This window comes from Neopsephotus bourkii, unplaced genomic scaffold, assembly GCF_033783945.1.
Source record: "Neopsephotus bourkii isolate Nb327-2 ecotype Australia unplaced genomic scaffold, CSIRO-AGI_Nbou_v1 NB_1663, whole genome shotgun sequence".
In the NCBI taxonomy this organism is placed as follows: Eukaryota; Metazoa; Chordata; class Aves; order Psittaciformes; family Psittacidae; genus Neopsephotus; species Neopsephotus bourkii.
Window position 1 is genome coordinate 4568270 of NW_026902137.1, and position 17674 is coordinate 4585943.

A 17674-nucleotide genomic window follows, 5' to 3' on the forward strand; every position below is an offset into this window, starting at 1 on the left:
CAGCCTTCAGCCTGGAGAAGATTTTGGATATTGTAACAGATTTTGGATATTGTAACAGTCTTGCCCACCCCCATAGCCATCCATCTAAAAAAAAAAGTCTATTTAATAAATCAGACGTTCTCCCCTACTCTTGAGTTAAATTTCTATCCTGACTTGAGCAGAAGGGAATCCTGGATTAAGGACAGAAGCAGACCGGAATAAAAGATCTCAATTTCACATGCTTCCCAACAGGTGCAAATGAACTGACTTCAGCGGAACCAGAGAAATTCATGTTATTTAAGGATCTGTCACCTAACTTCTAGAAAGAGATAAGATTTCTGCCTCTAACGGTGAACAAAAGTAGCCTACTTAAACAGGTGGAACAGTGGAGACTCCAAAGTCAGCAGTAGATATCCCCTCATGAGAAACATTGCCTTCTTGCGGTGGGGTGATGTCCAGGTAGCTACCATAGTGGAGTCAATCTGCAGCAAAGGACTTCACATTTCATGTGGGCTCTGTAAGAGTAAGATTTCACAGGGGCTTTCCTATGATTACATATTGACTCTTTCACAGTATGACAGAGAAGACTCTCATTTGAGCTGACTGACAGAAAGGGGTGGAGGTGCAACATGGATTTTTCTCATCAGGCTTTCCTGAGAGGTCTCAGATCTGTGTATGTGGTAGTAGCTTTGGACAATTTTAGAAGATGGCATGAGGTGCATCTTCTGGGAAAAAGGAGGAAGACATGCTTTCACAGAGAAAAGCAGGAGATACCAAGGTCTAAATGTTTGGGGATTGTTGTGAGCACATCTTAAAACTAGGTGACATCTGCCTAAAACTGCCAGGTTGTGGTCTGCAGTGCTGAAAGCTGTACTGCCCTAGGACATTCAGACCCTGAGCCGTGCCAGCCAGCACAGGGCTGTCAGGAGCTACCTGAGCTGCACTAGATTACAGAGAAATTCCTCATGCCTTTCCAGACGTTCAGCTCTGCTGGGAGAGGTGTTTGGCCAGGCTCCCAGACATGTCTTCAGTTCTGTGGGAAGACCCAGGTAACCTGTGACAACAAACATTGCCAAATCAATTATATTTGCAAGCACGGAATGGCAGGGAGAAGGGAAGGACTGCGTTTTCACGTGGCATATGCTCTTCAGCCTTCCTTCTCTAAACTGTCATGCAGAGTGATCTAGCAGTGTTGCAAAGACTAAAGGAGATTGATTTAGCCATTAAAAAATAAGAAGAGCTCTCGCTGTATCAGCTGTAGCTGGAAGGAGAGCTCAGGCTGGCACGAGAAATGTATTAAATGGTTAGAGATCACAGAGAAGATGAACTTAAAACAACTCAGTGGTTGATCTATTTTAGTATTTTTGGGAAGCTGCAGAGCGCTAATCTCCTGAAGTACCTGCAAAGCATTCAGGAAGATTTTTTATACAACCATAGATCTGCTTCGGCTATGCAGTTAATACTGATGATACAATTTTGTAATATTCTTTAATCCAACCTATGATTATCCTGGCCTCAGACTGAGCTGCATCCTTTGACTTTCTGTAGTGGAGCTGGAACTGCTCCTAAACCCCACTGGGATAAATTACAGAACAAATCTTTAAGTTTTGAATGAAAATGCTCTGTGTTGAATATGCTTGCACTTAATATGAGGAAAACAAACTCATGAACATATTAAGCTAGGGTAAATCAACCTCAGTGAATGATATGTAAATATGTAAAAAACCTGCCCCACTCAGTTTATAGCTATTTACACCAATACAGTAATTAATAGCACATTATTTATAATTGCAGTGATGTGATGGTAATACTTTTAAGTATTCTGAAAAAAGGCAAAATACTAAATAAAAGAGATGAATTATTTCCAGTAGCCTGAACTATTTTCTATTAGTAATTTCACTTGAATGTAAGCCACTGTACAAATCTAGCTTGCCAAGGAATTAACAGCTGACATTCATTTTACATTGGGGGAAAAAAAGTAGTTGTTACATAGCATCTATGTTCAGAAAGCCACAGGAACACCTAGATAAACTCTACTGTCATATTAGTAAACTCAGAAATGTTATTCTAACAGCATTATAAAATACCCCTAGATGAAATTTGAACAGGTAGGACACAAGTAGGTATGAGTCAACAGGTCCCCAATTTCTTATGTATTTGATTGACACTTCAAATATATGCAGAGATTTCTTCAACTTCTGCACTTTTACATGTTTTTAATTCATTTTACTCTGAAAAGCTCCAAAGAAAAAAGCTCTGTCTTTTGTGTTTCCCATTGTGAACATAAATGTTCTTCCCCTGGATTGACAACTTCCTGACACAATTACTTTGCTATCTTGTGAAGCCATGTCAGCCAAGTTCATTTGAACAATGCTATTCACTAAACCCCTCTGATCTCAGAGAGAGATCAGGGCTTGAAGAAATTAGAAGGTAGCAAAAGCAGCCAATTAGAGCAGCAGATCTATTGATGATGAATATCCACTCCTCCAGGTCCTTCTGGATCCATCTCAAGCCATGCAAGACACAAACTTGACACTGGTTGCCTGAATAAATGACTATGGGGGTTTTGCTGCAGAAATAGCTCCAGCCATTTTCTAACCTTGTATTAGAGATTTACAAGACATAAGATGGCTGATATGATCATCTTCCCATAGCTTTGTTATTTCATATTTAAAAGCACAGCTGGAAACTTTGCAGGGATGAAAGATATAAGATATATAGAACAAAATACATGAATCTTAAAGGTATGAACCAGTGTTGCATATATCACGGAACAGTCAGTGGCCCCAGATTAGATAATTCAGGAGACTGATTTCGTGAAATTTAGTTATGTAGTTCATAAAATGAATATGTAATTGTTTTCCTAAACTGATTAAGCAATTCCCATGTCTGTGCATCCCAGCCAGGTAATTGCAGACCTAAATACCCATTTGCATATTTTCTGTTACCCAACTGGCATATACAATTACCATGCCTGGAAACAAGGAACATCATTATTTTGCATCCTAACAGTTCAAGAATCAAAGCTCTAGGTCTTTTTTCTTATCTAACTTCTGTAATACATTTCATATTGTTATATTTAAAGTGGATATTGGCCATTCCTCATTCAGAACAAATAATACAAGTTTTTCACAGTAAACTGAGATAATGGATAAATTTCTGGAATGGGCTTAGATAACTAGCTCATGTAATTAATAAAGCTAAAAGAGCACACACTGATCCTGTTACTTCTTGTCCACCATTGATAACAGTAAAATATAAAGTTTGTAAGGAAAATTGAACATCTATGTACGAAGTTAATAGAAAATTTTCCTTCATGCCATGTAAGCATTAAATCTTTATCTCTTTTTGAAACATGAATGGCTTCTGATTGGGAGAGTGGGATGAGCACTAGACTGTAAAAAGGAGCACATTCCTGTGGGCACTGTCTCGATCCCCGGGTTGAGGGTGTTAACTGAGCTGGGTGAATGTGCTCCATCCAAACTGAACTGTGGTCCTGCTTCCCCTTGCCTATTACAGCAAAAAATTGACCCTTGCTTCCTCTTAAGGATAAAAAAAAAAAAAAAACCAAAAGGAAGGAATTTTATAAGAGAATTCCTCAGGTGATGATAGAGTAACAAGTAAGATGTGCAAGTGCTGGCTGTTCCCTTCTGGAGCCCCATGCAATGTGCTGCACCTGGTGAGGCTTATTCTGAGCCATTTTATAGCTCCCCTGCACCTCAGAAGAATTTATGTACAAAACCACAGGGGACAGCCACTGACAGATCAGATGCTGTGTGCGGTGACAATGCCCAGCATCGATGTAGGGGCTCCTTTGATTTTTCAAAAGCAGAGAGGAAAATAGCTCTTCTCTGAAATTATTCAGGTAGTTCAGGATGCAGACAAAAACAACACCGTGTTTTCTGTCCTCTAGGAAATGATCCAAATCTGAGATCTGGATCCAAAATTGTTGTTAGGTGTTACTGAGCTTTAACATACACATAGGCAGGAGTCAGGTTCCCACCCTTTCTACCATCAGCCTAATGCAAAAGACTGAACTACACCAGTGAAAGCTGCAGCAGATTTTTTATACATTTCTAGTCAGACTTTATGGATAGAAAAAAATATAGAAAAAAAAATAGCATCATCTTTAAAGAGCTCTGCATCACCAAGATAGGAAATGCAGAAGCCACATTAGTGTTAATGGAAGTACCATGAATGCATGCATAGCAGAATAAACACATTAAGAGCTGTTAATCATCACTTAAACATAGAAATGTCTTTGAATAAGAACAGTGCTGGCAGCTCCTCTGACTACAATTGTTTGGGATGCAAAACCAGAAATGTCTTTCATTTTTTAATGATTTCTGAAATTATATGTTTATGGATTAAACTCTAAGAAGGTATGAACAGACAAAAACTGCACTAACTTCTATGGAGTAGTACCAATTCATTCCTTAAGGCAATCTGTCTCTATATAAGAACAAGAGGTAAGATTAAGATTAAATATAGTTATTATGACAGTATAACTTTTGTCTTGATTTGTTAAAAAATACACATATTTTCTCACAATTTTCATGAGAAAGTAGACTTTTGTGATAAAAGAACTTTGACTTTTTAAAAAATGTTGATTTTATAATATCATAATTGAATAAAGTCTACTCAAAAAAAACACCCCTTTTCTTTCTTTGAAAGTAACTGCCATCTTGAGTGTTCCTCTTTGGACAGAAAAGTTCCTGCGGACAACACTTACAGCTTTCCAAATGTCCATTTCATCAAAGCCAGCCTACTTTACCCACAATCAAACTCATGAACTACAAGCAAGAAACATCACAGATCTAGAGGAGTACCTTGGAGCTGCGTATAAGGAGAAAACTGCTCTAGCCAGTACCAGAGGAGCTAGAAAGGCAGAGGACACAACACACAGAACTATTCAGCCAGCTCAGCCTGTATCTTTTTTTGCTCTTGAACTATTTCTGGGTGGCTTAGCGAAATACGTGACAGCAAAATAATTCTGGTGCCCAACCTGTGCTTTCAAATCACAGAAATGATACTATTGTGCTATATTATTTATACTCTTCTGGGTGAAAAGGTGACACCATAATTAAATTTGCACCAAACTGTGAAAGTCCAAATTATGCAGCCCTTTTAGACGTGTTTCTCCCTGTTTAAGTTCTTTAAACATCTTAAAACTAAAATCACTGATGTAGTCAATGTTATTTGATTCAGACACTGCCAAAGGGAATAAAACTTTTGGTCTTTTGAAACACTGATGTCACCTGGAAGCATCAAGTGCCACTGAAGGAAACCCATTCCCAGAGAAAACATTTGAGTCAGCCTCACCACAGCCTGCCAAGTTGAGATCTAGCTCCTTCCAGATGAAATATTTCTGTATTCTGTGACATGCTATCAACCTTCAGCTCTTTGAATGAAGTTCAAATCAGACTGAGACTTTCTCAAATGTGGAAGAATAAATGGAGTTTCAAACTCAGCCTTTCTAATGCAGCACTGGGCTTGTCGCTGCCACTGCTGAATGCTGCAACTTCCTCCTGCAAGTCAAATTGTCTCATCTCCAGCCTCAGAGGCTGCTTTTCTTTGAGGTCAATCCACACCCAGCATATAGCGTGGTACCTCTTAGGGCTTTAATAGTCATTGATGGGTTTTGAGGAAGAAATACAGCCTTAATAAGCTTTCTTTTTTTTCTTTTCACTCAAAAGATAAGCTTAGCTACAAGATTTTTCATGCAGACATAGTATATAATTTTTATGTTCCTTTTCCTTCCATGCATGCCTTTGGTGATCCTCACAAGCAGAGCCTGCCAGGGCTGCTGTTGTGATTCTGTGTCTCTAGCAAGATGAGATGAACATACCTTTGATACACTTGCTGTTTGAAGCATGCTTTATTGCTATTCTGCACTGTGTATTTGCTTGCCAGTGAAGTTATAACACAACTGGGAGCACCATATTGACTGTTTTATGAGCAACCAGAATTCAAATATGGTTCCGATCCATTGGGCTACGAAGGAAAGAAAAATAAATAAATGCCTGCTGGAGTGGAGAGCCATCATTTCTTGCCTTATACAATCCATTTATTTATATATCATTTGTAGGGGGGATTTTAAAAGGACAAATATTTTTAAAGCCACAGACAGTGTTTTATTGCATTCTCATAACTTATTTAGTGCCTCAAATCAAATGCTTCACACTACTACTTTGCAAAAAATATGCAGAACACAGCTATATATCATCTGTAAAAATGTCACCCACTATTAGTTTCTTCTATTAAAATGCATCTTTACTGCCTACTGTAATTATGGGAAATTTAGTCTGGTTCATATATTTCCCAAGTTATGGAAATTAACAGCATCTTATTTTTCCAGTAGACAGCAATGCAATGTGCCTTTCGCATGGCTAAGTCTATCATCATATACTAATACTAACCAGTGATGTCAAACACAGAATATAATTTTAATGAGATTCTTCTAATTTTATTATTAATGGCTTGAATGATTACAGCAAATTCACAATGATATATGCTGCTTCTCTGGTTCAGATATGAACCATTACTTAGCCTAAGAATTCTTTGCATCTCAACTGTGATTATATATACAGAAGCAGAGAAAATAGTACTTTTATTAGAGCTAGTGACAAGCTGGCATAAGTCACTGGGACACGAGAGCGAAGATTGCTCATATGAGTAAAAGCTTTCTGGATTGAATCCTAAATCTTTAGGGTGAAATTCAGGCCCCACTAAAGGCAAGTGCTGAACCAAACTGTACCTACATAGTACAAAACAGCTTCTCACAAAGAAGTTACTTATATGAAACCCCCTTTGTTTAAAAGTCTATGTGCATTTTGTCAACTCCATGCAACAGACTGAAAAGATTGCTAGAAAGTAAACTTCTAACCTTTAAAACTTCTCTGGACCTCTTGCAAAATGAGGTTAATATAAATGAAACAAGTAACTCTGAATTTTGCATTATAATAAAATTACTTTCACTGTGATCACAAGCCTGAGGCAAAATACTACTCTCAGCGATGTAAATAAGAATCCTGTCAATATGCATAAAAGGTAATGACCAGGACCTAAACTCATATTGTTAATTGGAAAAATATGATCAAAAAAAGCTGGTTTAAACCTCATCAGATTAAACATGACAGTCACAGAGCTGTCCCCTGATAAATGTAAAGATATTCATGAGAGTTGTGCCTCCCCTGCAGGAACACTCAAAAAAAGAGTTCTCAAACTTTTTAATTTAAAAAATGCTTGCAAAAATTCTTGACTTTGATGTTGCCATATTTGCCTGCTGTTGCTTCAGCAGCAACAATGTCCTCCCTTAGTGGATGGTGTTCAAAGAGTCTGACACACTCGTGCAAGCATTCAGGGACTGCTCAGCACCACCCTGCAGCTCCTCCTGACCCGCCTCCATCCCTGGTGAGTCTGCTTCATGGACATCTAAGGTAGGAGGAAAGGACAAGAGAAGTCTACAGCACTTGACTTAAGCCTACATAGAGACACAGATAGATGCTGAAGCAGCGAATTAATATGTTAGCGTCTTATCACTTTGACTGCACCTGCCTACTCCCATTCTTTCTAGTAAACACCTCATGAGTTGGATATGTATGTAGACTGGGATCCCATTTCTGATGTCTCAAATATGTGCTAGGTATCCCAGAGAGCTAAACACACAACCAGAGCTCCCACTGGCCTTGATCAGTGAGAGGTGGGAGTGAAACTGAGTTGGGGTGAGAGCTGGACAGGCTGATTGTGGGTCTGGGAGCACCAGGCACAGTCCAAGAGACAAGTCAGAGAGATGGGAGAGTCAAAGCCTGTTAGATCAGCAGACATTTAAATGAACAAGGGATCAGATCGTGTACCCAAACAGAACTGCCACCCAGAGAGGAATCTGACTGCAGCTCTGACAACTTACTAGATCTTTAATTACTTAAATGATTACTTGGTGATTAAATTCAACTGATTCAGTCCATCTGAAATCAAGATGATCCTGGAATCAAACTGAGGTGTAATAGCCACTTTGCATTTCTAACTCATAGCATTCTATTTAACAGAGAGAAGCAAAAGTTATGTTAAAGCAAATCAGTTATAGCCCTGATTTCCTTTTTTACTTTTTCAGCTAAAAAGAAAATAATGTTGCTAATCAACAGGAAATGCAATGTTGACTGTGTGAAAACTGCCTTTTGCAACTGCAGGCAATTATAGCAAGTCTATTGAAACATTTGCACTCTGTGATACTGTTGAAACGCCGATTTTTTTCAAATTACACACTGGGTACAAATACTGTACCGAGCAGCCTTTCCCCAGTATATTGGGTTGAATCCTTACGCCCTTATCCTTGCTGAATAGGTATTTTCACCAAGAGAAATGCTCTTGACTTCAGAGGTGCTATTTACAGGATCAAGTTTTAAGAAACTCACAAAATCACCCTGAAACTATTTTCTTCCCTTGGCTATTAAGCAGAATGGAGAAGGGGCCCAGGATCATAACAGCCAGAACAGAATTCTAGAGCTCCCTCAGCTTTTGCTTTGCCTAATTCAGAAAGTATTTCAGTCAGCAAAACTGAAAGGTTTTCAAATTCCTCAGGTCAGGATGAAAGTTTTCACACTGGCCTAGCAATTCAACTTCCTCGGCTGTGATCCAGTAGCTAGCAGAACATGGTGCCTGGCTGGTTTCCAGTGCTGGGGGGAGCAGCACAGGTCATGCTGTAGTCAACAAGAAGCTGGAGGAAGCCTGTGATCGCTGTGCTCTTGACACTCCAGCACTGAGAGAGGAACCAAACTTCCTCCTACTTTGACCACAGAACAGACTAGGTCCAAAACAGTGGGGGCAACAGCTGCACTGCTCATCTCCCTGTGAATGAATTTCCTGACTTTAAAATGCGCATTTCCAGTATGATTAATTTTAAGAATACTCTCAACTCCCATTGCATTCAGTGGGTGGTAAGTGCATGCCCATGGCTTTCTGGATAAAAACAGACTTATCACCACCCAAGAGCTGCCATTCACAGCTTTGCTAAATTAGAGAATTTCCCACAGTTGCCAATTTCACTCCAAGTTCAGCGAGCATCAAATTGAGCAACGCTTCTGCATGCAATGTGCACACGCTGCTCGGTGCACACACATCAGCTACCGCCATGTTCCCCAGCCACGAATCATGTGTTAAACTGGATGCTTGGTTCATCCTACAGATTGGGCTGGTAGGTTATTGGTCTTGGAATGAGATGGTATTTCTTATAGATGATTAAAATGATGTGATTAGGCTAGGAATGTGAACCAGGAACAGGACCAGGAGCTGAAGACCTGTACTCAAGAGCTTAAAGAATTAAGTTTAAGGGGATATACCTCACAGAAGGGAGAGGCAGAGCAGCAGCCCATCCAGCTCAGGTGTGAAGGTCTAGAACAGGTAACAAATTGGTAACAGTGGTGGACAGACACACAGAATATACCAGTGTGCAACCACCACACACATCATGTGTGACGTTCTCTGTCCAAAAATACTACCTGGGTTGTATCACAGAAAAGTGCATGCAAGTAGTACTGGTTTCTAGTTTAGAGGTTCAGAAGTGCAATACAGGCCTGGTTTGGGTAGCAAACCTATGGAGGTTTTTCCTCAGTATGTAAAGAATGGTATTTGATTTCAGTATAGCCTTTAAATTAAAAGAATACTTTGATATAACCCAGAATCTTATTAATACAATTCAGGACTCCTTAATCCTCCCTAAGTTCTTTTTCTGACTTTTTCCAAAAATTGTTTTAGTCTCTTTTCTTATATTTTACCTTTAATTTTCAGTCTCATTTTTATTCTGATTAAGCTTTGAAAAGCCTTTCTTCATATCACATTCAGATTGATAATTAGTTTGAAGGTATTCGCCAGCCTACAATAGCTTCTGTTATTGTGCAGTTTTTATAAAAAATAATTAAAACACTGTTACCTCCTCACTCCTGAGAAGCCTGTAATCCAGCTTCCACAGATAACAGGGAATGAGTTCTGCTTTTGTATCTCTTGTGCCTTGGACTCCAGAATAAAAAGATATGTAGGTTTATAGATAAATATCTGTTTAGTCAAACTGACACATATTTAGCAGAAAACAAGGGTAATTCTAACTGAATGCACTTAATCTATAATGGTTAATACTAACTTCCTTTCTTATTTCTGTTTCCATGGTCATAAATAGGTAATCCAAGGAGGATACAAAACATTTTCTTTCAGTGTGCTAAGTTTAGTGTCATGTTATATGATCTTCCCTCGGTCTCCAGACAGAGATTCCCCCATAGTTATGTCGACAGAATAGGACTGCTAAATCTGGCAATCCACCAGTCTCAACCATAGTGCTCAGGTATTTTTCTGTATTTACTACCTTACTAGAAGTTGCCAGAAGACTTTTCCTAAGGAAGAACTAAAGCTGTTCAGGTCAGTGTGAAAAGGTCAATGTGAGCACTGATTCACTGGGGTTAAATGAAGCTCTCTGTAGCATCAATCAATACTTACCCCCTTCTAAATTCCTTTATATGCTGCCATGCACACAACTCCAGCTGACTCTCTCATACGTGAAACTCCTCATAGGCAATAGATGAGGATTTGGTATTTTCTTGATGGAAGTACTAATACTAAGCAGATGGTAGAGGAGGGGGAAAGTCAAGAGGGATTATTAAAAATCAAGAGAGACTGTTGAGTTTTCATCTTGCAAACTGTCAATAATTATGGATTGGTGGCATGGGATGAAGACAATGAAAGAAACCAGGGAAAGAAATCTGAATAGCAGGTGAAGTCAGACCTGCGAAAGCAGAAGGGAAAAGACACAGGGAAAACCAATTTGCACTTAATTTTCCTCTTAAAAAACTTTTAAAAAAGCTCCTAATAGCCACTCATTTTGTCAGATTTATGAACAAACAGTCAAGTGTTGCTTCACCCTTGTTTCATGCAGCTCCTGTGGTTAACACAGAGGGCGCAGCTTGGCTCCAGAGGAAATGCTACATCAGGTGCACCGTGCCTCTTCTCTACCAACACATCCAAGTACTGGTGGACAGTGAAGCTCCTTCCTCACACTTTGACTTTCTCCCAGAGGGAGGCAGGGCTGTACAAACTTGGGTTCCCTCTCCACATTCCAGTATGGGGGAGGCCACATGGCAGGATTGTCACATGGAGCCCAGTTGGACTCAGCTTAGATACCAACAAGTGGATCCACTCATAGGTATTGATGAGAGAATCTGACTCATATGAAGCTAAGAAAAAAAGAGCCTGTAGATTTTGTCCTTCCTGATGCTGGCACAAAGACTTGGAGCCTGCTATGACCACCTAGTAAGGAAACTTGTTGGAAAGTAATTATTGCCTGGCCTCTTGAAAGATCAGGGAATAAGATGGAGAAGTACACTGCAGCTCTGAACATACATTTTATAAGAGCCAAACAAAATTCTAACTTCAAAGGATTCGGGATGTGCTCTAAATCTAGAATAGGGTGTGTATGTTTTTTCCTTCATGAGAAACAGCTTTTTAAATCCAGCCTGAATGAGAGAAAATAGGCAGGTTGCTGAGAACGAAAACTAATGAATTCTGATTCCTATGGATTTGTGTTGCCTGATTAGCTAACTCTGCCTCAATTCTACTAAGGTTTCCTGTCATCTGCATTTACTGCTTTCTGCATGTAGTTACCATCTCTCCTGAGTTAGCTATATTGATATATATTGATTCCCTGCAATATTTTCTAGCATTGACAAGCCCCTGGAGCCTGGTGTTGCTGCATTTACAGAGGAGTCCTGAGCAGCCCGGCTTTACCCAGGCTCTCCTAAGTCCCTACCAATAGTGCTTTTTTGAATGTTAAGGACTAAAGCAATCCACCATCTCCTTGTTCTCTGCAATCCCACCTGCCCCAAGCCTTGAACAGTCCTCAGACTCACTGGTTTAGGACCTCTCCTAACCGCAGGGGTATCTCCTCATTGTTGCCTGGTGTGCGTAGAGTATCAAAGCTATTTGATCCCAGGTCACACATTCCCCCATGTGGATTTTTGAAGCTTGAGAAGTTGCATGCCCCTGGCAAAGCTTTTTTAGCATTTTCAATCTTTATTTTATAATGTGTTTATAACGCTGCTGGCTGGTGTAGATTCTCTGGTGTCTAATAAGCTGCAAACTCCCACTGCAGGTTTTCTCACTTGCTTGTTTGCCTGAGAAAACTTAAGTTAAACAATGGGAACATAGGACAGATGTATATGCATAACCAGCTATCCCCAAAGCATGAGATTTCCTTAGGGAACTAGGCTAAAAATGAGAAAAAATATCCCTAAGAAAACTCCCAGCGTTTGTGTATCTCTGCAAGAGATTATGCTGCCTTGAATACAAAATGGATGTCTATCTTGAAAGCCAGAGGATTCCTTAGAAATTTAAAGGTATAACATAGAGAGCAGGAATTTGTAGTAGTTATCCAGCTCAATACAACATTCAAGCATTTTTGGCAGAATGAGCTTTTCTATTTCTACTATAAAAGGCATTCGAGAGCAGAACAATCCTTTAGCAAATGTCAGCAGCAAAAAATATATATTCCAGTTTGTATTAAGCTACCCTGGGCTAGTCTGTTTTAGACACTGATTTCAAATTGTGCAGCCAGATTCATCTTTCTAATGTTGAGAATGGGTTGATTTGACATGCCAGGTGCAGAAATGCTTTTTGCATACTCAGACACTGTCTGAATCTCTGCCAGCACTTAAAGAAGGCCCTGCTGAGACCATGCTACAGAAAACTGCTTTTGAAGCTTAAGAGTTTCTCTTCCACAGCTCATACAGATGGTTAGGGCTCATCTACTTGACTTGTCAGGAGCAGGTACTGTCAGTTGTGCATTCACCTGGAGACTCCCAAGGATCAGTAAAAGCTGATTGACTATCTATCTGGCTTACAACTGGGTACACAAGGAAAATTCTTGACAATATTACCCTCCTACAATCTCATTCCCCCTTGATGCTGGTGCTTTTTTTCCAGGGAAAGGGTTTTTTGTGCCAAAAGGCACAGTTGGCAGCAGGCAAGAAGCCTCTTCTCTACGGTGCTGGCAGCAAATTAGGTGGAGATCATCCTCCATGGAGCCAAGCAGTTGTTTCAAAGAGCAGGACTACACTCCTTTGGAAGCTGGTGTAGGTAAAAATGGCAAGGGGTCTATACTGCTGTGTAGTTTAATAATTAAATCTGGGAGGTCTTGATGGAAAAGCTTGTGATGCTTCCTTTCTTCATAAGGGAGGATGATGATAGAGAGAGCTCTGAGGTATGATGGGGTGGCCAGGCACTCCTCCCTAGCTGGCCCACTTGCACTCTGTATGACACTGGGCAAATCATGAGGGACAAGACCTTTGTGCAACTCTGAGGCTTAACATCTGTGCCTCTTCATAGAGATCACACAGTTTGGCACATTGCTATAGCTGTCAGTCTGATACATCTCACCTGCTGTGAATATACTAGGCTTTACTACAAGACTTGCAGAAATAACTGCACTGTTTCACAACTTAATACATGAAACATTCATTCCAGGCAGTCAATACACAGAATGCTTTTTAAGAAAGCATCAGCTCAAAGCAATGATTTTGGGGAAAAGTGTAAAAAATATTTAGTTTCTGTCAGATTAAAGTTGGTTACACTGCAACGGCAGGCATTTCTCTAATGGACCAAAAAATGTCAAGTATGATACAATCTGACTAATTAGAATCATTTATGGTATTTTGCAAAGTCAGAGATGATACATCACACCTAAAACCACATCCATTTGCTGTATTCCCTAAGTGCTGTTTTTTAAAACCAAGGAATAGCCCCAGACATGAAATGACCAGCCAAGAACAGCTGCTCCTAAAGGATGCCACTTTTGGAAACCTCTCCCTTCACCTTTCACCCTAACTTTTAAAAAGCAATTCTTTTCATTAAGTTTTCATTTTAACTTTAATACCTATAATCGCAAATGGAACATGAATTTGGCACAAACCCTTCCATAAAACACACCATAAGAGTCAAGCTATTGACATTCCTTTTTGTTTTTCAAGCCTTGTCTATCAAACTATATTGGGAATGGTCAGGTTTATCAGCAGATGTCTCAGAATAAACCAACAGTATATTCTTAAAAGGTCTTTTGGGGATCAGCTCACTGTCCGTTATCTTTCTTCCTGAGATCTGAGGGTGCTCGGTCAAACAATGTTAAGTAAAACTAACGCTTTAAAATGAGCTTTCAAATGTTCATAGGATCATAGAATGGTTTGGGTTGGAAAGGACCTTAAGATCATCAAGTTCCAACCTCCCTAGCAGGGGCAGGAATGCCTCACCCTAGACCATGTCACTCAAGGCTCTGTCCAATCCATGGAAGTTTAGGCAAGTAGACGGGGAAAAAAGATTAATGCAGTTAGGAATTTTCATCAAGAATAACTAGTTTGAAAACCAGAATTTTCTCCGAGAAAATATAATTTTCATCAAAAGAGTTCAAATGATGCATCTGGCATCCGAATCTCTTCCAGGAAAATGGGAAAACCAGAAGCCAAATGAGCATTTGAAGTCTCTTGAAATATTTCTTTTTTTTTGCCTGGAAAATTGGAGCATTTCTGTTTGTTTGGGAAATGGTTGTTTTGTGCTTTGTTTTTGTGGTTGGTTATTTTCAATCCCATATTAAAAATGAGATAAAAGTTATGTTTCCTGGCCACCAGTACTGGCTGACTTTCTTATGTACCTTATTTATTTTTCTGATTTTACATTCTTTCTTTTATTGCCAATATAGACACTTCCATTACTGTTGAATACAAACTAAATGAAAATCTGTGGTCCATTGTACATTCCCTTTTCATTGCCTAGGAAACCATGAAAGATTAGCAAGGCAAACTTGTGAAGACACGTAATATCCATCATCTGCATGGCTGTATGAAAATGTATCTCAGGTATTAATACTGCTATGACAGTAAGACAGTAGATTTAGATACATATAAAAGGCCCAAAGTTGTTGGCAAATCCCTTTGTGAAACTGAAAGGGAACAGTGGAAGGGGACAGGGCTCTGCATCTGGCCTCTATTCCTAGCCTTGCTCCTACTGCCTTAGCCATGACAGGGCCTTAAGCAACCTGGTCTAGTGGAAAGTGTCCTCCCATGACAGGGGGGTTGGAACTAGATGATTTTAAGGCCCTTTCTACGGTTCTATGGCAAGATGCTATATCATCCTATATATGATCATCTTCCACTATCAGAACTTTAAGTCTCAGGGCTGCCTGTTGTCCTGTGCCTGTTTGCCTCCGGTTACAGTTGAGTCGTCTGGAATATGGGAGTGTAACACTGTGCCATGCAAACATTTACATTTGTTTTTTTTTCCTACTGATTTCCTTAAATCCTTCCTCCCTCCCTACAGGCATCACGTCTCATATATTACAGCCCATCTGCCTCAACAAAGCAGCCCCACTGAACATTGCTGCTGTGCAGAGGACTGACTTGTGGTCTCTTGCAAAACACCATTTCCTTTGCCTCATCCTAGACCTGCCTACGCTGAAACATGCCACAGGAGCTGTTAGAATCTCCTAAGTTGCAGTATCTCTTTTTTTAACTACAAGAATGCATTACAATTACTATAAACACCTAAGGCAATGAATTCTGAGGTTTTAGGGGCAACCCTTGTATTCACTTCTTATAGTCCTTTTTTGCAAGCCAAATATTTGATGGAATTATAGTCCTGGCATCATGAAAGGGAATGGTTATCTGTTACTTTTTCAGTGTTTCCCAGCCTGGGGCTTCTGTCTTTGCAGATGACAGCAATAACACAAAGCACTCTTATCCCAGTAACCTGAAGTGCTCTGGATCTCAGACACATCACAGATTTACATGTAGACTTTGTTGGTATCCTGGATGAAAAGAACTGCAAACTCATCATTACAGAGAGATATGCAAATCCCTCTTTTGTTTTCAAAGAAACCATTTAATTGTCTGTTTTTCATTCTCAGATTTTTCCCAGCAGTTTCATTAGCTGACATGACAAAATGCCAGCTCATTTCATATTTAAATATAGGACCAATTTCAAATAATATATCTTTACTTTGGGAGCAAATTCATCTGTTATTATTCTATAAATAATGTTCATAAGAAAGAACTTAAGCCCTTTTCTGCTATTTGCAAGGCTGACAGAAAATTTGTATTTCCTGTAATAAAATAAGGTGCTTTTGGTTGTTTTATTTGTTTATTTATTCTTATTTTCTGTAACTGTAGATGCTGAAAAAACTGATCAGAAAAACCGAAAGAATCCTACAAAGTCCAGCACCTGCACTGATCAACTGCTTCAGTGATCTATGTGAAAAATAGACGCATCTTAAACCTTCAGTTTTAGGCCACAGCCCCCTACTAAGGAATGGAGACAGGCAACTTCCCCCATCTCCTTTGCTCCTTAACCAAAAAATACCTCAGAGGCTCTTGCCACAATAAAAGCAGTTCTCAATCTTTCACTTTGAATAACTGTTTTGGATCAGCCACCAGTTCAGCCTCTGACCCAGACTCCTGTGCAAGATTATTACTCTATAGCACACATCTGAAATAACCTGGTCATCATTCCAGCAATCATTTTTGTCCATGCAGCTGCCTATAGCTGCAAAAATGTCTCCACGCAGTGGGACTGATACTGCTTGGCCTTGAAAACTGATGTTGGGAACTGGCTTCCCATCAGTGCGGAAGAGTGAGTGAACACAGAGTCACCCAGGGAAGCCTGCAGCTCCCAATGGCTGTTTATATAACAGCTGCTTTTCTCCAGCCTCTTTCACTACATCTTCTCCTTCCAGGCTCATAAAAAAGATCGGTGGGAGCTCAGCTACATTTTTGATAGGTATTGGATCCTCCATTGTTGGACATGTTTATTTCACTCATCCTCCATTTATTTCACTCATCCTCCCAGCTTTTAATGTTTTTTCTCTTTAATATCTCCCACAAATATAGGGGGTGTGGATTCTTGTGCTTCTCCCTGCAGAATCACTTTCCCTTTCTATTTGCAGATTTTACTGGACTTTAATGTAAGTCTTCCCTTTCACGTATACAAAAAAAGGAGAAATATAATTACACACATCGCAACTGATATTTCCATTGAAGTAATGGATTTTTTGCTAATACCAGATAATAAATGAACACACCAACAATGGATCCCATCTGAATTCTCACTTACATTAAACTGATAAAAGCAAATTCCAATTCCTTTACTATTTTTATCAAGTACTGTCAGTGCATGTGACTCATACAGTGGATAATGGTTTCCCATCCCTGATGGAAGATTAATACCTTAGCAAAGTCCACGGATTTATAGAGAACATATTTATAATGTTTGAAGCCTGGTTTTATTCTTTAGAGAGGACACAGAGTGGTACTTCTAGGCTCTTTCACAGCTCTAGTATTACACAAGTACTTAATGACTTATTTCAAAAGAGTTAGAAAGGAACCTGGCAATCAAACAGGAAGCCTATGTCCTCTCAATCTTTGAAATTCATCCTGAGACATCCTGCAAAATGGTCCCAGGACTTGTTTAAATTCTGCTTTAAGTACTCAGAATAACAGGAGCGAGGGTCTCTGTGTGGCAGCATTGGCATTCCCTAAAAAATCACAGGGTCTCCAGCCCAGGCTTACATCTTATGTAAATCCATTAAGTGAATTCTACAAGGAGCAGAGTGCAGCCTTCATCCTCTCACATTCATTTCTAAGCTAAGCAGGTTTTTTCAGGGAAACACAGGTCA